The 25,711-nt window shown below is 40.5% G+C and overlaps 1 pseudogene; it reads right to left on the bottom strand.

Annotated features, from left to right (window-relative positions):
• Positions 1–24,961, bottom strand: LOC128515957 (uncharacterized; annotated as a pseudogene).
• Positions 24,962–25,711: the final 750 nt, after the last annotated feature.

The raw sequence follows: 25,711 nt of genomic DNA, 5'->3' as shown, positions 1-25,711 counted from the left end.
TCGTTATAGAGCGCTTCATATATATTTTATGCTTTAAGTATATTTAATATAATTGTAGATGAGTAATCTTTTTTGTGTTAATTATCTCAGATGTAAGCTCCCTCCTCTTCCTCTGTGAATCCGCTTTGAACAGCTTCTTGAATGCTCTTGATCTCTTTTGGAGCAGCAGGTGGGAGAATGGCGAGAAGCTCTTTATCAATCTTTTCCAGTCTTGCAAGACTTTTTCTTTTAAACTCCTGCTTATTCTTAAGGACAAGGTATAAGATGGCTTTCTGAGCCTCATCACAGGAGTTCTGCAACATCTGACGCTCAGACAAAAACTCTGGCTTTTCCTTGTCCATGGCCATCAGTTTTCCCAAAGAGCTGACACGATCCATGATGTGTTTGGTGGACACCTCAGTGTAAGTTGATGAAATCATGTGGACAAGATTTGATATGTTGGTGGCTTGAAAGGCTTGAGTGTAGAGCAGATCTTTGGAGAAAAGCTTTCCATTGTAGGAAAGTGATTGTGTTTTCTCAGATGTGGTGTCAAACATTTTGAGGGTTCTGGTCAGGCTGGTTTTCACGATGTTGGACACCATCTGAAAAAAGCGTATCATCTTCTCCCACTGCTCCTTCACTCTCCCCATGGCATCCATACCTTTCACCAGCATTTGTATTGTGGTATTAAAGTCTATCTCCTTTAGCTCACAGTTTTTCATGGTGATCAGGATTTCAGTCAGCTCCTTTTGGTTTTTCTTCATGTTCTCTACACTCTTCTCATAGATCTTTCTGGTCTTATCCAGTTAAGCGCGGCTCTGCTCGATGCGAAACCGGGCATTCTGTGATGCTCTTTGTGAAGCACTCATCTTCCCAGATTTACTTTGTTCTTTATTCATCATTGGTGGTGTGGGAGTCAGAGCAGAAGACTTTGTGGTGTCTTTACTTTTGCTGTCAAAACTTCGAGCTGAGTCAGTCAGTTTTCTGATTCTTTCAATCAACTCCTTTGTTTTGGCATCTTCACATGTCCCTTCCGGTGCAAATTTTGCTAGTTCTGCACAGATTGCAATTCCCTCTTCACATATGTTCTGGGCATGATCTTTTGCATTGCAATTTGGACTTTTTTGAAAACTCTCCTTGATTCGTTTGAACTGACTTTGCTGGAAATCTGTTACTGCAGCTTTATTTCTTTGATCATACAAGTCTTTCCAGTTAATTGTGTTGTCCTGGACAAACTTTTGAACATTCTCTGTGCAGTTCAGGATTTCTGCAGACTTGCTGTAAATATTAATTAAATCAAAAGGATTAACATCTGATTTTTTACCTTTAATGTCACTTATTGCATTAGAAATTGAGGTAGAAGCTTTACATAATAAGTTTACTGGCTGGGTAGCAAGGGATGTTACTCCATTGAGAAGAGTTGTGAAGCTCTCCGTTATGCCTGAAACAAAATCCATACCTATCATTTCCCATCCACTGGGTAGTGAACTCATTGCATCGTTGTAACTTTCATGTGCTTTCCCCAGCTCCTTTTCCATGGCTTTCATTGCTTTTGTTGAGCGTTCCATAGCTTTGTCTGATGACTCTTTTCTCATCTTGGCCTCCTCCAGTTTTTTCTTGATAGCATCCAGCTCTTCTCCATAAAAGTACTGAGCATTTACACAAGCCTCCAGCAGTTCTTGGATAATATTAATGACGTCAGAGAAACGCTCTTCTGTTGAAGTAGCTAGCTCAAGACAGTCATCTGCAATGGCAGAAATGTTATCCAGCTGGTCACGGAGGTGGGCTTGAACAATCTCATCATTGTCTTGGAACAGGATCTTCACAGCCACTTTCATGTATTCCGGAACTGCCATGGTATGGAGTCTAATCTGATCCATGTTCTTATGGGCCTCGTTGAAAGCCCCCCAGCCAGAGTTACACACCTGCATGAGGCAGGCACGAAATTAATCTGGATATCTGATGTACTTGAAGCCACCTTTAGGTGGGTTCTTGTTGATGGAGAAATCTGTACTGGAAGAGATGAAGACCAGCTCTCCCAGGATGGCTATGGAGAGTGGAGCAGGAGTCAGATACTCCTCCCAGTTGGCATATGGCTGCATCACAAGCTTGGTGTGGTTTCTCATATCCTCAGCTGTGGTGAGGCTTTGATTTTTCTTTGCAATTTGGGAATCCATTTTTACTTCCTTAAAAAAAGGGGTTTATATCCATTATAAGAATATATATCATTATCTAAAAACATAGACAAAAACAACACACCTGCACACATATATACTCAGCAAAAAAAGAAACGCTCCTTTTTCAGGACTTTGTATTTCAACAATAAAGTTGTAAAAATCCAAATAACTTTACAGATCTTCATTGTAAAGGGTTTAAACAATGTTTTTCATCCATGTTCACTTAACCATAATCAATTAATTAACATGCACCTGTGGAATGGTCGTTAAGACCTTAACAGCTTACAGAAAGTAGGCCTTTAAGGTCACAGTTCTAAAAATGCAGGACACTAAAGAGACTTGTCTACCGACTGTGAAAAACACCCAAAGCAAGATGCCCAGGGTCCCTGCTTATCTGCGTGAACGTGCATTAGGCATGCTGCAGGGAGGCATGAGGACTGCTGATGTGGCTAGGGCAATAAATTGCCATGTCCGCACCGTGAGACGTCTAAGACAGCGCTACAGGGAGACAGGAAGGACAGCTGATCATCCTCGCAGTGGAAGACCACATGTAACAACACCTGCACAGGATGGGTACATCCGAATATCACACCTGCATGACAGGTACAGGATGGCCACAACAACTGCCCGAGTCACACCAGGAACACACAATCCCTCCATCAGTGCTCAGACTGTCCGCAGTAGGCAGTCCATGAGGAGGAGATGCACTGCAGTACTTCAAGCAGCTGGTGGCCACCAGATACTGACTGGTACTTTTGATTTTGAGCCTCCCTTCATTCAGGGACACATTGTGAATTTTTTTGTCTTATGGTGTTGACTCTGTTAGTGTTCATACTAATATTTACACATTAAGTTTACTGAAAGTAAAAACAGTTGAAAGTCAGAGGACGTTTCTTGTTTTGCTGAGTATACACTGAAAAAAGTAAACTGCTGTGTCATTGATACAAAGTAAGTTTTCTACATTGATCTGATGGAAAAAAAAAAATTCTTATACGAAACTGATATTTTTACGTTGCTTAAAAGGAAACATTTTAGCTCCTGGTTAAACTTAAATTTAATCCGTTCAAAGGACAATTTCTACTTCAAACCAAAAGTTCGCCATGTCACGTGACCTCATGATGTAGTATTATCGAGGACTGAATCCCGTTCTGGCGGCCAATGTTTTTCAAAGAAAATAACAGGTAAGAAAGCAAACTCACGTCATTTCTATGTTAAATGTATCTCTTCCGTGAGCAAACGATTGATTTATGTCAGGAACAACTACTTTGTAGGTTGAGTTTTGCGTCCGTGTTTGCTGGCTAAAAACAACTACAGTGGAACCTCGGATTACGAGCTTAATTCGTTCCGGAAGTGGGCTCGTATTCCAAAACACTCTTAAACCAAATTTAATTTTCCCATAGGAAATAATGGAAACTTAAATTATTCGTTTTACAGCCCAAAAAAATAAATACATAAATATAATTAATACAAAATATAAAGTAAAAATAAAAAAATTTACCTGTACTTTACCTTAAAAAAATGTAAAATTAAACCCCGACAGATAAGGGTTTTCGTTTGTGCATGCAGAGTGTATGTGTGTAAAATGTGCGCGCGCGCGCACACACACACACACACACACACACACACATTAACGGATAGACCGTTTTTAAAACCATTTAAAAATTAGCAAGGAACATTCCTAGTCACACTCGCGTGAGTAAAACAACAACAACAACAAAAATTAAACAGCTCCTCACCTTTGAAAACAATCGCGACAGAGAGGAGTTTGTGTGTTTATTTGGCAACCTGAGAGGATGGGGGATGAAGGGGGGCTCGCTCGCGTTTACAGCTCAGGTTGCCAAACAAACACACAAACTCCCTGCCTTACACAGACACAAACACACACACTCAAAAACACTGCAAGCACTAAGACCCAGCAGGGGAGACGATAGGTCTCGGCTTTACAGCTCCCCTTCTCTCAGGTTGCCAAATAAACACACAAACTCTTCTCTGTCGCGACTGTTTTCAAAGGTGAGGAGCTGTTTAATTTTTGTTGTTGTTGTTGTTTTACTTTACAGTAGTAATCCCGTTAGTATGCACTCACGCGAGTGTGACTAGCGATTTTCCTTGCTAATTTTTAAACGGTTTTAAAAACGGTCTCTCCGTTAATGTGTGTGTGTGCGCGCGCACACGCACATCTCACACACACACACACACACACACACAGCGCGTGTGTGTATTCACCCAGCAGGAGAGACGATTACCTACAATTCTGCTGCAAGAGAGAGAAAAACCGTTGGCTCACTTGTGATGACGTAACGCTCGTTGTTAAAACAAGAAGCGCATGCGTGAAACATGATACTCGGTGCTCGTTAACTAAGACAATGCTCGTTTTTCAAGTAAAAAATTATTAAAAATTGTTGCTCGTCTTGCAAAACACTCGTAAACCACGTTACTCGTAATCCGAGGTTCCACTGTATACAGTATTACTTAGCATTAGCAAACTAATGCAGTTTTTTTTCCGAAAACACCGGAGTTTCTACACTAAGTCGGCTGTGCTGAATAACATGAAATTAATTATATTTAACTACCGTTGGTTAACGATGTAAAAATTTATAGGAAAGTGACCTAAACATAGAACGGCCAGTTTGGAGTGAGTGATGTTTGTACTGTACTTATAGTTATGATTAAAACCTTCTGGACTTGCTAACGTGTAAGTAATGTAATATCTCTAAAACTATATTCCCTCGTATAAAACGGGGCATTAGCACATGTTCCTGACATACTGGTAACACTTTATGACACGTTTTTAACGTTATCAGTATATAATCCCTAATACTGGCAGCAATTTTACACGTTGATTTAACGTTACTACAAGTAAAAGTACAAAAGTCCACAAGTTGACCGATTAAATTAACCATGTAAATTAAATAAAATGTGAAATAAAACACAAAACAGTGTATTTTTGTGTGTGTGTGTGTGTGTGTGTGTGTGTGTGTATATAAATATTTCAATTTGCTTGGTAATAGTAGCATGGATTAATGGGCAGAGCACTGTCCCACTTTGAGCTAGTGGTCACTTAGACCAACAAGCTGAGGTTAGCCATTACTATGAAGTTTAAAAGTAAACATAAAATCTTTATTTACTTTTGTGTTTAAAGGTCTGTTAGCTTTTCTGAAAGGGCATTATTTAACCCATACTGCAGACATTGGTAAGTCCCAGAATCCACAAATAAAAATCCTATGTGGATAGATTTTAAAATGGAAATGATACAATAGAATTGCTGTGAATTTAATAAATGTTAGTGTAATTTAAATATCCTAAAATAAACTCCCTCGAAATGACAGAGCACTGAAAATTAGTAGTTAAATTATCTGATAATATCAGAGAATAATTTCAGTTCTCCTGCAAAACTGAATTATGTTCATTGGTTTATTGTATTATCAGTTGTAAGCACTTACAAAGCAACAGAATGCAATTATTTTAAAGGTGTGTGGGGGGTGGTAATTCTTTCTATACATACTGTGATTAGGATTTACTAAGAACTTGAGCCAATCCAATTTTTGTTTTTACTTTTTTTTTTAAGATCAGTAATGAGTTTCTGAGAATTACAACTGCTCCACTTCAAGCAAGATTGCTGGTTTCCTTGGAAAAGCAACACTACAAACTAATTGAAATCATCAGAAACAAGGGAGGAATTGTCAGAGAGAAGACCAGAGATATAATCTTCATCTTCAAGTTCTTGATCTGGTACTGTGTGTACTTGCTCAAAAAAACAGAAATTAGCTTGGTGTTAAATGTAATATTGTGAATGGAAGCCACAGGAGCTGAGCAAGGCATTCAAATCAAGTTGGCTGTGATGCACTAAATTAAAACATAACTAGCAGAATAAAACATTTCAGTTTAACTTGTTCACAGGTTAGTGTATGCTGTCTGAATACAGGTTTCAACGTTTGCCATGTTCATTTTATTACGCTTTAAAAGCCTACCATAATACTATGTTTGTTTTTACATGCCTAGAGCCTGGAGGTGAATGTAGGAAGAGAGTATCTCCTGAAATTTCTTATGGTGTATTTAGTGGAAGATGTGGACCAACTGTTTAAACACTGGTAAGCATTTGTTCATGAAGCATTTCAACCTTAGGACTGTTATGAGGTCAGTGGCATTATCAGCTGCAGCACAACCTTTACACCGGGGCATTATTTATTTTTTAATCAAAGTATGTATTTACATTAGTTACATACATGCTCCTTGAACTTGTGGAAAGACTTTATAGAAGAGCAGAAGCTGTTATATAGCTGCAAATGTCCAACATCATATCAAACCCTATGGATTAAGAAGTGGATGTTACTCAAGTTCATATGCATGTGAAGGCAGGCGAGCCAATACTTTTGGCAATATAATGTAATATATAATGTGTGTGTATATGTATGTCTGTTGTTTTGGCCTATTCATTAACATAATTAAATTTAACTTGATGCACCATAATCCTAGGTGTTTTTTGCACTCATAGGGAGCATTAAGTAATTTTTACATTCATACATCAGACACTATTTTGCCAAATAGAGTAACTTGTCTAACAAATGTGCTTTTTTTTATTAGGTTGTTCAGAAAGATGAAGCTCAGGCTGAACTTGAGAGGTGCACGATGGCCCTGTTTGTCCTCAGGGAGGAAGAGGACTGTCTTCAGCCACCACAGGAAATCGCGATTGTGACTTATTAAGTTTCCATCAGTCGCACATGAATGTTTCATGTTTGGCCTTATCTATGCGTTAAACTTGAGCTATCCTGGTGAGCTCAAACACACATTTGTGGCCCGGCAGAAAATATTTAGGGAACGTATTCTATATTGACATTAAAATATTCAATTTTGGTCACACTACTTGTCAAACAATTGTCAGATTTTCACATGGTTAGCAAATAGGAATATACAGTTTTTAAGCTTAAGTTATTAAAAATGCATTGTTTTATTTATTTTATTTTTGTTTTCTGTCTTTTATTGGAGAAATACTTTAATAGTACAACATGGTATGGTTTCAAGGATGGTAATAAATGTTTTTGGAGGAGAACTTGTTTGTTCATTGTCTTCATTTATAAATGTAACTTCTCCACAACTGCAATTTTTTTAAGTTGTATCTTTTTTTATATATATTTAAATTATGAATGCCTTAAATCTTTATTTGATGCAACTTAAAAAAGTTAATTTTCTCAAACATTCAAAAAGTGGTTTATATCAAGTTTATAATTCCAGGTTAGATTTAGCAGAATATTTAGATTAAGTTAACTTAACTTAAAGAATTTGGTTTGATTTACCTTCAGAAATTAGTTTACATGAACTTAAAATAAAAATAAAAAAATTTAATGTTTTTTTTGGGATAAACTAATTCCTCAGATGTTGTGGTCTATCATTAAGCTGTTAATTTAGCTGTTTAACTCAAAATGTTACACAATATGTAGTTAAGCAATTTAAAACAAATTAAGTGGGTGTAATGTACGGATTTAAGAAATGGGGGCAGTGGTGGCCCAAACAGTTAAGGGTCCGGATGGCCCATCGGACGACTGGCCTTTTATCGCTGTTGGGTCATTAGGGGCAGGACCTTTAAACCGTATGTCCATATAACCCAGCTGCTACATGCAGTGCCACTACCAAGCCTGTTTGAAATTGGAGGGTTGCAACAAGAAGGGCATCCTATATTAAAAAAAAAAAACATTTTAATTTTTTAAATTTTTTTTTTGTGCCAGATTATGCAGATCAAATAATTAGATGTGGTGACCACTAGGGACAAAAGAGGGATAGATTCCTGAGGAACAGGGCGGGGAACCATGAGGATTCTAGAAATAAGTCAGTTTTATTTTTTTTGAAGAATTATAAAAATAGGTGTACATTATTCTATATGCCAGTCGGCAAAAAAAGATGAGCACTATTAATTAAACAAAATGTACACTCATTTTTACATTATGTTGAAAATCACAACAGAGCCATGGTGCACTGGGCAACAACTGAGACCCCTCACTTTTGGTAGAGTGGGGTTCAGGTATTTGTAGGACACACAACAGGTAGAGTGTTTACATCTTCCCCCCCCCAAAAAAAAAAAAAGCTAAAAATAAATGAATTAAACAAAAATGTTTAATTCAACGAAACCAAACAAGTTACTGTAGCTGTAAATGTGTTGACAATTATTCAGACTATAAGACTTTAACTTGAAGATTCAACTTCTGCATTAACAATTACTTTATGAGCCTGAAATTTACACGGATTATATGTCATTCCAATTGTGTGCATGTGTGACATTATTTTAGTAAGTAAACACAGGGCTCATAGCTCTCTCACAGTGCTTGTTAATTCCCCAGCCGAAATTCTCCTCACATAACATTTTCTTTATACCTAAAACCCCATCTTTTCCCCTCTTTGTAAGTGATGTGTTGAAATAAGAATGTGAACAGCAGGTGTAGATAGAAGCACAAGTTAGGCCCGTTGTTCCAGACAGAATGACATGAAAAAATACGTCAAATGCAAACTTTGTGATTGGTGAAAAAAGTGTGCATGTTCGATGCTTGTGCAACAGTAATACCCCCATTTCTATTCAAATCTGTTCAGATCTGGCCAGATCAGGTAAGACTACTCTGAGGTGTTTATATAATTTAGTTTGATTTTTATTGGGCTACGATTCCCAGTGTTAGTGGACTATTCGTGTCCAACCAAACTGAAGGAAGCCACTAAAGATGGGAAAATGTCCTTAGACTAAAGACACTAACAGCTACCTAAAACATAGAGTTGGCTAACAAAACAAAAGCTCCCCTCTGGCTGAATTGTGTAAAGCGCTGAGTGGTTTCTAAAAACCAGACCTGAACTCTCCCTTATTAAAACTCTTACTCAACATAAATATCCTAACCATTTAAATATATATTTCCCCTTAATCAAGTTTTCTCTATTATAAACTAATCAGCAGTGTAGCATGAAATTTCTTTGTCCAGGAAGTATGTCTGAGTGTAAAGCAAATAATTTAAAAGCCTTAAAAGGGAAAAACAAATGTCATTTATTTTCTCTAATTTACCAGCCATTGGCATTACCAATGATGCCACATCAGCATTTACATGGTGGGATACACAATGTTGATATATATATATATATATATATATATATATAAATATATAAAATGATATACAAGTGCTTCGATAATAGATAATTAAAGTTAACAAATTGGGTTGTATGCGTATAATATTTTGTTAATATGACTTGTAAATACAAGACATTAAAATTTTTAAAGAAATTTAAAATGAAATAACAGTTAAATTAAACAGTAAATATCTAATTTGTAAAAATTAACTTGAACTGATGAAAATGAACTGATTCATTCAAATCATTGCACTGATTTGGTGAGATTAGCAGAAGGAATATCTTTGGCTGGAAATTAACTCTAAATACAGAAAAAACAGTTTAAAAAATAAAATTAAGCTTTAGTGGAAGTGATATTGATGGTAAGGTAAGCTTTAACATGACCTCTAAAATCTGAAATATTCTAAACAAGTGCGTTCAATTTTAATTGAAGATCTTAAAAGTTGTTTAGAACAGTGTTGCTCTTCCTACCTTGATATGCGGATGGTCTCCTGTGAAGGTATAGTGGATCTCTGCCAGCAGTGCAATGTCACAAACCTGAAAGGCTCTGTGTATTCATAATCAGTAATCCACCCTCCCCTTCCCGCCCACCTCTGCTACAGTCTAGATTAAAAGGAGCTCATCATAAAATATCACATGACTAACAGTGGTGAGCTCTATTTTAATTGCATTAAATTACATTAAATTCAATGAATTTTTCTTAAGAAATAAAGTACTTGTGCTGCTTGTCTGAGCTGTATATTCTGAAATAACTTGAGCGTTTTAATTCAAACTGGTAAAACCGGGAAAATAATCTTTTTAAATGACTATGACAAAAATTAAGAAATAAACATGAAAAACAGAAGACTGCAATGTAAACTTGTGTAATATGGGGCAAGAATAAAGTGAATTAGCATTCAAGAACAAACACTGTCTCAAAAAAAACATACTGCAAGCGATATCACAGCGGAGATACTGGAGAGATTTATTATAATTATGTCAGGCTATATTTTGTGTTTCTTTTTTCATATGTTGCTGTTATTTTCTGTTTTAGATTAAAATGGCCCAAATTCATTCATTTGAGTAAGATGGATAATAGTATTTACATACAAATTATCATCATTACAATGAACTGATTTTTTAAAATAACTTACAAAAAAATCCAACAAAAAATTTATAAAATAATTTGATCAATAACTTAAATTAAAACAATATTTTAGACTTTATGTGGTGACATTGTGTGTTTGTCTCTGCAGTGTTGTGCTGAAGAACACAGCTGAGGCTGTTATTGTTCCACTGAAAGATGGCATCTCCTCCCTGAACAAAGTCTACAAAGCCCCCATTAAGGCAGAGAACAGATGGCCAGTTCAGGGTTAAAGAGTCTGGATAAAAACTTAGAGAGACTTATACAAGACGAGGGAAAACTAGAACAAGAGATGAATGACACAAAACAAACCTTAGATAACTTGAGAACAGAGCAGGAATCTAATGAAAAATTACTCAGAGATTCCCAGGGAGCTCTGGAGCAGGCCAGGAGAAACCTAAACTCAACAACACGCATGCTTCAGGATCAGGAGAAAAGAAAGAAAGATGCTGAAATTGTCACGGGGGTTGGGGCAGGACTCTTAGATATACCAATCATTGGATGGATTGTAGGTGAGAATTATATTATAGAATTATAATATACTGTACTATAAATATTATAGAATTATAATATACTTTACAGTAAAACCTTGGATTGTGACCTTTATTAGTTTTGGGAACATGCTTGTAATCCAAAGCACTTGTATATCAAATCAAAATTCCCCTCAAAATATTCATATAAAAATGATTAAAACAAAATATAAAGTAAAAATAAACACATTTTAACCCGAACTTCTTTTGAGAATTGTGGCTGGTGTGAGGGAGACGAGAGACAGGAGAGGAGCAGGAGGGGGGCTTATTGTGTAGGACAGTTTTCACTATTGCAAACAAAATTACCGCTATCTGTTGGCTCACTGAATTATTTTTTCTTTTTGTGTGACTTGAAAAAAGGAACCTATCCAATGACTCTTGCTTTTGCCGCCCTTGGAGGATTTTCTAGAAATGTGACATGTGCAAAAAAACTTGCAGACTATGTTACTCACAATAGAAGGTTTTACTGAAGTTTATGAAATAAGGATTTAACTTATCACATAAATTATCCATATACATAATTTCATGTGTTCCTTCTCCATAAAGGTCCTGCTATGATGATTGGTGGTGAAGTTGAACCGGATCAAGCAGGACGTGCTGTCAGCATGGCTAAAGAAGAAGTGAAAAAGTCTGAGACTGAAGTAAATAAATATGAAAGTAAAGTACCAGAATATGAGTCTTTCACAGATCAAATGTGACATCAGTCAAAAAGATGAGAAGCTGAAGCAGACCTGTGATGGAATCTTGAAGGTTAAGAAGCAGATTGAGTCTGTAGCCGAGTTCCAGAGAAAAGCAAGAAGTGCCATCCAGCTCTTGGGTGTTCTGAGTGGGAGGGCCAGTGTAGCTGAACATCAGACTCGCAGATTCATTCTCCAGGAGCCTGTGGTGAAGGTGATGGAGGATGTAATGAGATCCACGGAGCAAATCACAGGGAATGAGCTTCTCAACAGCAATGACATGCCAAGGCTCATCAGTAAGATGAAGAAGAACAACCAGCGACTGGAAGCCATCTGTGACTCAGAGAACAACTCTGACAATAGCGTAATTTAATCCTGGTTATGTTGTTTTGAACAGACATTTAGCGCAGCCACATAAAGGGGCATTTGAATCACAGGGAAGGGGTTACGGAGCTAATGCGGCTCACCTGTGCACAGAAAGATGCCTTATCTGGTTTTACTTGTCCCCATAGACTGTGTTGGTCAGAGGGTTAAGCTCTCGCGATCGCAGCGCGAGAGGACCCGGAAGCAGCGTCGAGTCACGTGCGCCGGTATAAAGCCGGAACCGGCAAGTGTGCCGACACGGAGAGATGAGACAGCGCGCTGCATTTTGGATTAGAGAAAGAGAGCTTGGTTGTTGTTACGGTGGATTATATTCCATGAATGGAGTAATCTTCATTGGACACAGTCAGTACCCTTCTCGTTCCGTTTTCTCGTGCTCCCGGATGATACATCTTTTACCGGTGAGGCCGAGCCATATCTCCCGTACACCATTTCACACTTACAATAACAAGGACTTGGACTTTCATACATCCGCACTCATACACACGCATACACTCCACACACTGTTTATAGTTGTATATATTTTGTATATATTGTTTTGTTGGTGCACCTTATTTGTTTATTTGTCTATTTCATTTAATACACTTTGGGTTTGTTTAGTAGTTGTTGTTGTCACGTGTCTTGTCTTGCTCCGCGAAGATTGCGCAACACCGGAAGTGAATAATATTAGCCCGTATTTAGATTCTAGACCCCGTATTAGTGTAATTAGCTCTAAAATAAAACCTGAGCGTTACATAGTGGTGGCCCATTGTTTGGGTATTTTTCCGGTGTTGTGTGACTTTGGGGAGCAAAATAGACGCTAACATGGCTAGCGCGAATGCTAACGCTAGTAGGGCCGGGAGGGCCAACTTTGTTGTTGCGAGGAATAGTTTGTATGATGTAGATGTTGACGATGTAGATACTTGTGGGACACGACGTGGCTCCACAGCCGAAACATCTTCTATGCTTAGTTCATTGTATATATCGGCTAGATATGATGATAATGATGATAGAGTCGCTCATATATCCGGTGTTACTAATGTTGTAAAAACGATGCAGAATGAACTTGAGCAATGTAAAATGGATGTGGAGGCTATGTCTGAACAAGTGGGTATGTTAGAGAGGGGTTTTAAAGAATCCATAAACAGCAGTTGCAATCGGGAAATCAGTTTCCGGCAGGCAGTGGATGCCAGAATCGACGAGTTGGAACGCTACTGCCACGAGTCGCTGGAGAAACTGGAAAGAGCCATAGCTGACTGTTTTTTGCGCCGTGATGTCATCTGGGAGAAACAGATGAAGAAACTGCGCCTCTCTAACTCACTCACTAACCACAAGTTGCTAAACTACACTCCTGCATCTACACAAACTCCATCCCTACATTCCTCGGGTTGGCCAAACACTGCATCCACAAAGAAGGCCGGCAAAGGGGCGAAAGATTTTCGGCAGAAGGAGGGGGCCCAACACAGCCAGGAGAAGGCGAAGGAGGGAGCCCCAGAGCCCACTTCTGCCCGGTCCCAGGCCGGACCCTCCAACGCCCAGCCCCTCTCTGCACCCTCTCAGCTCTACTATGCCGTGCCACGGAAAGCGGAACCTCCAAACTTCACAGCAGGGCTGTCCTCGGCTCCACCCAGAGACCTGGCGGAGGTGGAACGTCCAAAGCAGGAAGCTCTCCAGGTGGCTCTTCTGGCCACTGTGGTGGATGCCGGAGAGATCCAGAACCAGGGGGTCTCCTTTGAACATCACCAAGGGGCGTTACATCGTAGAGTGCCGAGGAAGAAGAGAGGAGCTCTCCAGCTGGTAATCCCGCCATCACAGACCCAGACGTTCCTGCATGACTTTCATCGAAAGCCAACGGGTGGCCACCGGGGGGGGCTAAAGACACTACTGAGCCTCCTAGACGTCGCCTGGTGGCCCTCCATCCGCAAGGACGTCTGGCGGTACGTGGAAACCTGCGAGGTCTGCCAGAGCACCCGGAGCCAGGCCAAGGGAACCAGGGGCCATCGGAGATCGGCCACACCCCTAGCCCAACATCCCGGTAAACCTGGTGGAAGAGCCGGGAGCTACCACCTGCCAGACCACCCCAGGGACAGCTGCAGCAGCCTACCACCCAACAACACTCCACAGACCCAGCCACACTTACAGAATCAATCTACCCAAGGACCACAGCGGAGGAAGAGACTCAACTACCACCAGAAAGTCAGCCAGCCAAAAAGGCCAGCTACCTCAATTCCCGGCAGAACAAGGCGCCAGAGCTACCGGGCGAGCTGGTTTGGCGACGGGCACCCTCTCTTTCCTCTGCCCATCAAAATTTTTCAGTTGAGCTAGCGCCCAAGTGGGAGGGACCAGCAGAAATAAAAAACAAAATAGGACCAAATAATTACACAGTGTCTTGGGGCAATCCACAAAAAACTGGTACAGTGAACGTGGTTAATCTGAAGCGCTTTTACGGACGTTCTCCTCAGACGCCGGAGGCTTGGGGGGGGGGGGTCTATGTAGCGCAGCCACATAAAGGGGCATTTGAATCACAGGGAAGGGGTTACGGAGCTAATGCGGCTCACCTGTGCACAGAAAGATGCCTTATCTGGTTTTACTTGTCCCCATAGACTGTGTTGGTCACAGGATTAAGCTCTCGCGAGCATGCGCGATCGCAGCGCGAGAGGAGCCGGAAGCGGCGTCGAGTCACGTGCGCCGGTATAAAGCCGGAACCCAGCTTTATTTTAATTCCCAGAATTTTAAAATCTACAAAAGGGGGCAGGGCATTTTCATATTTGGCTCCAAAGCTTTGGAATAGCCTTCCAGACACTGTTCGGGGAGCAGACACGGTTTCCCAATTCAAAAGTAGGCTCAAGACGCATCTCTTTAATCTGGCATACGCGTAACTCATCCCATAACCTCATACTCCAGTACACCTATCCTGAATGGCAACTACGCTAATTCTCTCCATCTTTTCTGTACTTTTCTACCCATCCTGAGACATCTGGAGATTGTGCCAGCTTCAGTAGACAAAGGCCAACCCTGCGAGGTTTCTAAGGCATCTTGAGAAGGACCTGCTCCAGCTAGATTCTGCTTTATGATGGCTGGAGCTACACATCCTGCTCCTGTGCTTCCAGTGATCTGACCCCATCTGCCCTCTGCACCTACTGCTGAACTGAATCTACACAACTTCTGATATATTGAACTTTCACCTGCACAACACACTTGATGTTATTTCTATCGGTTATCACCCAGATGAGGATGGGTTCCCTGTTGAGTCTGGTTCCTCTCAAGGTTTCTTCCTATTGCCATCTCAGGGAGTTTTTCCTTGCCACTGTCGCCGTCACCCTTGGCTTGCTCATCAGAGACATTTCATTCATCATTCATTCATTTAATTATTATCTAGACACATTTTTCTCACACAAACACACTTCCAAATATTTTCTTTTCTTTTCTTTTCTAAAAAGTGAAGCTGCTTTGGGACAATGACCATTGTTAAAAGCGCTATATAAATAAAATTGAATTGAATTGAATTGAATTGATCCGGCCATCGTGCCGACACGGAGAGATGAGACAGCGCGCTGCATTTTGGATTAGAGAAAGAGAGCTTGGTTGTTGTTACGGTGGATTATATTCCATGAATGGAGTAATCTTTATTGGACACAGTCAGTGCCCTTCTCGTTCCGTTTTCTCGTGCTCCCGGATGATACATTTTTTACCGGTGAGGCCAAGCCATCTCTCCCGTACACCATTTCACACTTACAATAACAAGGACTTGGACTTTCATACATCCGCACTCATTACAAATTGTTTTTGTTTACAATTTTTACATGTACAAATTGTTCTGGATTAGAAAACAACATATTAAAATAAAAAACATTTATTTTAAGAAAAGAACTCTAGCACACTTTATTTAAGAACAACTTTGTTTAGTAATCAACCTTTATGTCAAAGAATGTCTTAACCACAAAACTTTAGTCTTAACTTTAACTGAAATCAATGTTTATTTAAAGTGTTAAAGGACACTGTACAACAAAAGTTCTGCCTGAATTTTAACCAACAATATTTTTAGTTCATCCGGAAATTGTGTGATGAGGATCCAAGATGGCGCCGGTGAGGTCGGCTGCCGTCACGACTGCTCCGACCTATTTTACTTTGTTTTCATTTTTTAAGATATCTTTCAGTAACTTTAAACCGGCTAAATCATCACCATGGAGTACATTAGTTATGATAGAGACACTCTTGTTTCTATTGGTATACAATGTACTCACAATTTAACGTTTTTAACTCCGGATCCGAGCTGGCCGAGTGAAATCCTGAGGGAGAACAATGTACGCGACGCGAAGCAGCGGCCCCGAGGGAAACGAGCCGGCGTCAGGAACAGGCTGAGAGCCCGTGCACACCGCACATCCCTGCCTAGCATCCTGCTCGCCAACGCCCAGTCCCTGGAAAACAAGCTCGATGACCTCAGGGCCAGGATAAAGTTCCAGAGAGACATTCGGGACTGCAATCTCCTCTGCTTCACCGAGACATGGCTGAACCCAGCGGTGCCGGACCACGCCATCCAGCCGGCCGAGTTCTTCTTGGTCACCGCATGGACAGGACACGGGACTCTGGGAAGTCAAGGGGAGGCGGCGTGTGTTTAATTGTGAACAGCAGCTGGTGCAACAGCGTGAGCGTTGTTCCTCTCACACGCTCCTGCACACCAAACCTGGAACTACTGTCCATCATGTGTCGTCCTTTTTACCTTCTTTGGGAGTTCACATCGGTCATAATCAGCGCCGTTTAAATTTCACCACAAGCGGACACGGACACTGCCTTATGCAAGCTGCATGAGGCACTCACACAGCACCAAACACAACACCGGGACGCTGCGCTTATTGTGGCGGTGGACTTTAACAGTGCCAACCTCAAACGCGCAGCGCCGAACTTTTATCAGCATATCACCTGCCCTACCAGGGGCGAAAGGACACTGGATCATTGTTACACAACGGTCAAGGACGGCTACAAGGCACAATCTTGCCCACCGTTTGGTAAATCCGACCACGCCGCCATCTTCCTCATGCCAAAATACAAACAAAGGCTGAAACAGGAAGTTCCAGTTCAGAAAGAGGTCGCGCGCTGGACGGACCAATCGGTGGCCGCGTTACAGGACACACTCAATGACGCAGACTGGGACATGTTCAGGAACAGCTCCGATGATGACGTCAGCGTGTTTACGGAACGGTTGTGGGATTCATCGGAAAACTAGCGGATGATACCGTGGAAAAAAAGACTATTAAAACGTTACCCCAGTAAACTATTAAAACGTAAACCCAGAAGCCGTGGGTGGATAAAACCATCCGCGACGCTCTGAGATCTCGCACCGCTGCCTACAACACGGGACTCGCGTCGGGGGACATGGAACCGTACAAGGCTGCGTACATACAGCGTCCGGAAGGCGGTAAAAGAGGCGAAGCAGCGCTACGGGAGAAAACTAGAGTCACAACTCCAACAGAATGACTCTAGAAGCCTGTGGCAGGGATTAAGGACAATTACAGACTATAAAGCACCAACAACCGGTGTGACGAACGCGACGTGACTCTGGCAGATGAGCTGAACACTTTCTATGCTCGCTTCGAGGCTGCAGCTAAAGACGCTAGCGATGCTAATGCTAGCGGCGCTAACGGCTGCAGACAGGAAGACACTGCCAGCACCGGAAGCGCGTTCATCATCACCGAGCATGACGTGAGGAGAGCCTTCAAGAGAGTGAACACCAGGAAAGCAGCAGGACCAGATGGCATCTCAGGCCGTATTCTCAGAGCCAGCGCAGACCAGCTAGCACCTGTGTTCACTGAGATATTCAACATCTCTTCCCCACATGCTTCAAAGAGTCCATTATTGTTCCTGTCCCAAAGAAACCTCAACCTGCTTCTCTTAATGACTATCGCCCTGTAGCTCTCACCTCAGTAGTGATGAAGTGCTTTGAACGCCTGGTCAGAGACTTCATAATTTCTTCACTACCAGACATACTCGACCCACTACAGTTTGCATACCCCCCAACCGTTCTACTGATGATGCCATCTCTCACCTCCTCCACACATCACTCACTCACCTGGACGCTAGGAAAGGGATTTATGTGAAAATGCCCTTCATCGACTACAGCTCTGCATTTAATACCATAATTCCCTCCACACTCACCACCAAGCTGGAGTACCTGGGACTCAGCTCATCTATGTGCCAGTGGATCTCCAACTTCCTAACTGGCAGACCACAGCCAGTAAGGATGGGTGGTCATGTCTCAGCCTCCCTCACTCTCAGCAATGGAGCACCCTGGGGCTGTGTTCTGAGCCCCCCTGCTGTACTCTTTGTACACCCACGACTGCGTGGCGACTACCAACTCCACCGCCGTCATCAAGTTTGCTGTTTGCCAACAACGATAAGTCGGCCTACCTAGAGGAGATAGGAAATCTGGAGAAATGGTGCCAGAGGAACAATCTCCTCCTGAACGTCAGCAAGACAAAGGACCTGATTGTGGACTTTTGTACAAAGCAGAAGAGGAACTACCAGACCCCAGTCATCAACAGCAGCCCAGTGGAGAAAGTGGACAGCTTCCGATACCTCGGTGTTCACATCACGCAGGACCTGTCATGGTCCTGTCACATCAACACCGTGGTAAAAAAGGCCCCGGCAGCGTCTCTACTACCTCAGACACTTGAGAGACTTTAGACTGCCCTCCAAGGTGCTAAGGAATTTCTCTTCCTGCACCATAGAGAGCGTCCTGACGGGAAACATCACAACCTGGTTCGGGAACAGCACCATGCAGGACAGACGAGCTCTACAGAGGGTGGTGCGTTCAGCTGAACGAATCATCCGCACCGAGCTCCCTGACCTGCACTTGATCTACAGCAAACGGTGCAAGGCCAGGAAGATGGTGAATGACCTCAGCCATCCCAACAATGGACTGTTCTCTCTGTTGCGGTCTGGGAAGCGATTCCGCTCCCTGAAGACCAATACAGGGAGATTGAGGAGGAGCTTCTTCCCGCAGGCCATAAGGTCTCTCAACCACAACACAATACACACTAATATCATCTATTTTACATCCAACAGTGGGCATTCATGGACAGTATGGACACATTCATGCACAATTTTTGCACTATATACTTATACTTTCATTATGGACCACTGCACAAATTACTTTAATAATGAGACACTTTAAGAAGTCAGTCACTTTATGCATATTTGCACACCTCAGCCATTTTTTAAATGACTTATGGACAAATTTCTATTTTCTTCTTTCATATTTCTATATTATATATTTTGTTCTTATTTGTACAGTATATTTTTATTTTATTTTAGGTAGCACAGTATATTTTTACTTTTACTAGTTAATTTCATTTTTCTGCAATATTTCTTTTACTGCAATATGTACATTATATTTTACCAGTTAACTTTATTTTCTACCGTATTACCTTTTTTTATATTTATTATTATGTTTAAGTTTTTATTTTAAGGTCACTGGTAGTCGAAAAAGCATTTCACTGCATATCGTACTGAGTATGACTGTGTACGTGACAAATAAAATTTGAATTTGAATTTGAAATCAACTGCACAGATGCTCTGTAGGGTTTATGGCAGGACAACCAACTTGAGCCTCCTCAGTGCTTTCTGTTCTCCAAAAGTTGTCTTTCTGTTTCATTTTGTTAACTAATTATTTATATATATATATATATTTTTTTGGCACATTTTACACTTGCATTTTTGTTGTTTTTAAGGTGGATGAATGGTTCTAGACGCATTGCTCTTCTTCTTCATGTAAGCTCCCTCAAATGATTATAAATATTGTGTGTTTCATTTGTGACTGGTAAATTTGATGAACACTGATGTCTAAAATAATACATCATGGTGTGCCTCACTTGGAAAAGCTTACTTTTTCCATTTGGTACTCTTTTTAAAAATAAACTTAAAGAAATATTACATATGAAGTGCATTTATGTATTTGCCTTTTCCTGATTTTTTTTTCCATATTTTTTACACTTTAGTGATACAGATCATTAAAAGTTTTAATGTTATAAAAAGATAACTCTGAGTGAAGTTTTTAAATAATAATTTAATTAATAAGAGAAAAAATGCTGTCCAAACTTGTATGAAAAAGTAATTGCCACTGAACCTGATTGTGCCCTTGGCAGCAACAACTGCAAATCTGCAATTGCGATAACCAGCAATTAGTCCTTTACATTTCTGTGGAGGAATTTTGGTTAATTCTTTATTCAGCCACTTTGAACATTTCGTTTTCGAGTAAACAGCCTGTTTAAGGATCTTAATTAGATTTAAGTCTTCGACTAGACCACTCCAAATCTTTCATTTTGTTTTTATTTTGATGATAAAAAAAGTTGTCCAGGTCCTGAATCTGCAAAGCATCCAATCACACTACGTCAACCGTGTTTGTCTGTATGGTCTTTTCGAAGTCCAGGCTTAAATCTAATTAAGATCCTTAAACAGGCTGTTTACGCTTAAAAACTAAATGTGCAAAGTGTCTGAACGAAGAGTTGACCAAAAGAGATGTAAAGGACTCGTTGCTGGTTATTGTCACGGTCCTGGTGTGATGGGGCTGTTGTTAACGCCGTGGGCTTAAAAAGGGCAGGCATAAACCATACTCAAACATAACCCACACAGTACGGGGGGCTCTGGAAACAATACCCACAGGGGCTATGGAAACATTACCCACAGGGGCTCTGGAAACATTACCCACACTACGTAAGCTCCATGTCGTAACAGGTTTGAATGACAAACAGGCTCTAATACCTTGAACACTTAACAGCTCTATGTTGTGACACAGGCTTTAAGACATACGGGATCTAATACCTTAGACACTTAAAGGTCCTACACATCATATTTTTCATTAAATGTTAATATGATCTTTAGGGTCCTAATGAAAAGTTTGTATTATACGTTAATTAAAAATTCAAAAGGATTGTGTAAAAAAAACACTACTTTTACCTGGTAAAAACTAGCTCTGTTCTCAGCAACCTGTTTCAGTACATGCTAATTTAAATGCTCATGACCTCTGCTGAGCCCGCCCCCCCCAGTTCTGTGGGGCGTGACACGTGGGGTATAGCCACGGAAGTGTAGTCCATTGCGGGCAATGCTTTGGACTGCATTACCCACAAAGCATTGCCAAAGCAGTGCTTTGTGGGTAATGCAGTCCAAACTGGAAAACTATGGAATATGGAGCCCGAGCCTGTTTTCTTCAGTCGTTTTTGGTTTGATTTAAGTATGGAACCTACGCGGAAGTTTGTAATATCGCCTAACAACGCAGAAATTAAAAGAATGGACATTCATCGACTCGATTTGTCTTTCTCATCACTGCATGGGCATGAATTAACGGGCTGCTGCGCTGCCGCGAGCAACAACAAGAAAAAGCGGAGAAACTTACCGAGAGAGATACGGACGCGATGTGTTTACTGATGTGTTTACATGACTTCTTAATCTCCGACAGACATCGTTATAAACCATCTAACGTAACAAAGGTAAGCATAATATAGTTTTCCGACTACGTACACAGTTTGCAACTAGACAATCACCTTAATGCATTGTTTATTATAAACGGGCAATTAGGGATTATATAGAGACGGATGTACACAGAAAAGAAGCCATAACCATGTTCTATTAGAGTATAAGTTAACTTACACTCCGCATTCATCGTGGTTATTAGAAAAGGCGATCTGCAAAGAGTCATAGTAAAATAAATTACACTCACCGAGCCTGGTGAAGATGAAGCAGAAACACAAAGCGTTAGTACAGATCCATTTTTTAGGAGCAGCTTCCTAGTAAAACCTGCTTTATATTGACCCGCGTTTATAAAGCAGTCTGGTGAAAAATGATTATCGCAAACATGAACACATTTAGGTAAATCGGCGGGGACGTTAGCTTTAAAAACTAAATTCAGCCACTGCCTCCTCAGTGGCTCAGATACCTAACCCTAGGTAGGTACCCTTGGTCACTAACCCTAGGTAGTGAATGACGACTGCTGTGTTCGCTATTACACCCAACAACTGTACACAACACTCGCTTAGGCGCCATTTTGCTCCAGCGGCGAAAAACAATGGCCGACAGCTTCTTCTCACTCGCGGGTCTTTGCTAAAACACCAGTGTCAATCAACTTGTGTAGGAGCGGCCTCTGTCGGTTTGGCGTCACATCGACAGGCATTTCTGATTGGCCTGATTTCAGAAGGGGCATGTTACTGTAATAAACGAAAAGAAAACCACTGGGCGGCTCTTTATCATCGTAGAGTGGTTGTGTACGCACTCTCCTAACACACAGTTCAGTCCAAACAGCTTAAAATAGTGCATGTAGTGCTGTATGACCCCTTTAACACAAACTCTTGTAATAAAACCTCTCATGCTTCTGTGAGCGACACACTCACTCACACATGCGCTCACCCCTACGAGCGACACACTCTATGGAGTTAATTATGTGCCAAAATTTAACAAACACAATCTACTTTGCAAAGAAAAAAAATGAACTTTCTCACAAATACAGCATTTTGCAAACAAACACAATCTGCTTTGCAAAGAAAAAAAATCGATTTTCTCACAAATGCGCTGAACGTATTTTTTCACAAATGCACCCACCGTATTTTCTCACAAATGCACACACCGTATTTTCTTACAAATGCACCCACCGTATTTTCTCACAAATGCAATGGAGCAACTTCCTCTTCCAAAACAGCAAATGGCTCTATTGGTCAATTTACTCTATTCTCTCGAGACCTCAAACAACGTGTTTATATGGTTTACCCTTATGTCCCAGAGGAATATGAGTGGGGCACAGTTTTGAGGTGTCCATTATATATCCAGACAGCCAGACGTATTAACAGTCTTTAGGATAGAGCCCTGTAGGGAAATACAGTTATATCAAACCACAGTTGCATTTTAATTAACTATTGAAGGCTGAAAGAACTGCCATCATGTTTGGCTTTTTATATCCATAACGGACGTATGCAACATGATGCATCAAAATTTTTTAGAATTAGTGATCATATCTACATTTAAATAATCTTTAACAAAGTTATAAGGGGGAAAAGCTATACTGTAAATGAACAGTAAACATACTGAATTACAGACAGAATTCTATTACAAACCAGATTGTAAAAAGTTTCATAAATTTCATGCAGTCTAATGCAATGATTCTTGCATCTTACTGTATCTACACCTCGCGCTGCAACAGCTGTCTACAATGTATGATTGTACTACAGACACAGATCATTTAAATGTAGATATGATTACTAATTATAGTTAATAATTCAATAGTTAATTAAAATGCAACTGTGGTTTGATATAACTGTATTCCCCTACAGGGCTCTATCCTAAAGATAGTGGATTGTTAATATGTCTGGCTGTCTGGATATATAATGGACACCTCAAAACTGTTCCCCACTCACATTCCTCTGGGACATAAGGGTAAACCATATAAACACGTTGTTTGAGGTCTTGGGAGAATAGAGTAAATTGACCGATAGCGCCATCTGCTGTTTTGGAAGAGGAAGTTGCTCCATTGCATTTGTGAGAAAATACGATGGGTGCATTTGTGAGAAAATACGTTCAGCGCATTTGTGGGAAAGTCTTTTTTTATCTTTTTGCAAAGCAGATTGTGTTTGTTTGCAAAATTTGTGAGAAAGTCGTTTTAATTTTTTTTTTCTAATTTTTGTGTCGATAGATTGTGTTTGTTTGTTAAATTTTGGCACATAATTAACTCATACCCAGTCCTGGCACCTGGCACACTTCTCACTCAGGCAATTGAGAGAGCTCACAGAGTGTCTCTGTCACTATCAGATAATACCTATTGTTTTTTTTTTTTCTTCCCTCTCGCTTTTTTGCCTTTTGTTCTTTCTCACTCCGCATCTAGGTCTGGGTTTATTGACTGACTGGGCTGTCCATCATCATTATGACGTCATGACGCTCTGCCAATCCGCCAACTTGCCGAATGTATTTAAGGCCTCGAGTTCAGTGTGCGTGTACGCCTCACCAGCGTACTTTTGTGCTTCAATGAGTGCAACAAAAAGATTTTAGTAGTTTCCAGATGTAGATTGTCAGGCATAAAGAATATGCGTTGTGTTATTCAGATCTATCCAGATTTGTTTTTTGACTTGTATTGAATTATGCGTGTGTGTTTACACTGAACGTGATGGAGTTTTAGTTCTACCTACTACTTGTCAAGTTCAACTTCAATTTCAAGAAGCATTTAGGTGCTTTGTACTTTTTGATTCTTTAGTTTAAAGGAGTTTAGTTTGGGGCACCGTGTGCGCTGAAGATTACTGTTTTATTTTCATATTTCTTTTGTTACTTAGATTAGTGGGATAGTTATAAGGACTGTTTGTTTTATTTATTTCTTTGTTTTAAGTGACACTATTACTTTTTTCCTGTAATCATACACATTTCACAACATAATTAAAAGACTTTTTATAACAGGCTTCTTTTTAATTCGTCATCCTGTCATCACAATTGTCTAACCAAAAGGTTACAGTTCTCATCCTATTTAATATCAAGCATGTAACACCTGTCAATGTCCAGTAACTTCTGAGGCCTCTCGTGGACACCATTTCCATTTTAGCTGCTCCCCACAAGATATCATCACACTGTCAGCTGATGGGTGAAGAAGAGGTCAAGTGTCAGTGCCTGGTGATAGTTTAGAACAGAAACAGGCTCTACAGTCTGCTAGAGTGGAAGAGGGTGTTTGCAATACACTTCCTGCACAAGAACGGTCTTGTTCGTTTCACCCAGCAGCCATAAAAAAGCTTCTGCATCCCCTGCTAAAAAACTCCCCCTGATGTCAGAAGACAACAAATAAGATTTAGATTATTGCATAACTAAAAGCTACAATAAAGATGACTTACCAATGAGTTTGTCCAAAGAAAACATTGTTGTACTCTCAGAGGTCACTTCCTGGCTGTTGTGTGTAGCAGGGCTGGGGGTACAGTTGCCATAAAGGACACTGAAGGAGAAGGGCTGGGAGTCCTAGCCACCAGATTAGGCTTTATTGAGGATTTCTTTTGTCCCAACAAAGCATGATTTGGTGAACTGAAATGAAAAACAATTTTATGTTGCAGCGAGTATGTAATGATGCTGGTCTCATGAAGGACAGATGCGCGAAGACATACACTGGACTATTTATAATGGGCAATCCACCATGGGAGCATCAGCGAAGACACACTATACCTGGAAGCATATCTATTTAGGCCCCTTGAAACCAGAAACATAACATGTGAAAATCAGGTAACACCAGGTAGAGAGCACATCTCTCTAGTAACAGAAAAGACAAAGACAAAGGGATAACCTTGTCCTGAGTGGATGAGAGTGTTTAGTTTTATTTTCCTGTTTTAAAGAAATGGAGGAGCTTTGTGTTTCTTTGTTTGTTTCCAGTTTTTTTTTTATCTCTTTTAAGTTTGATCTGGATGAAGTAAGCTGGAGATTATTGCCACAACAAGGCCCAAGATAGTAAATGCAATGCCAGCTCAAGAACAGGTTAAGAAGCCAACTGTTCCAAGAACAGGCTAAGAGTAAACTGAAAAGCAATACAATGCATACACTTTTTACACTGTTGGTTAAGGGAGGAACTCAACTTTCTGTTCCTTAGTTTTTTCCCTTTTTTCTTACTTTCAGGGACCAACTTTGGTCACTGTTCCGGTTACTTGGTTTCTATTTTTTCATACTTCCTTTGATCAAATTTGGGCCGCCTGGTCTATTTATTTTTTCTTACTTCTGACCATTAAGATCGCCCATTATCTCTTATCTTGCTCAGGAAATCTTCCCCATTAT

Source organism: Clarias gariepinus, chromosome 28, assembly GCF_024256425.1.
Source record: "Clarias gariepinus isolate MV-2021 ecotype Netherlands chromosome 28, CGAR_prim_01v2, whole genome shotgun sequence".
NCBI lineage: Eukaryota > Metazoa > Chordata > Actinopteri > Siluriformes > Clariidae > Clarias > Clarias gariepinus.
Note: the sequence above shows the minus strand (reverse complement) of the source record. Positions and strands in the feature narration are given on the sequence as shown.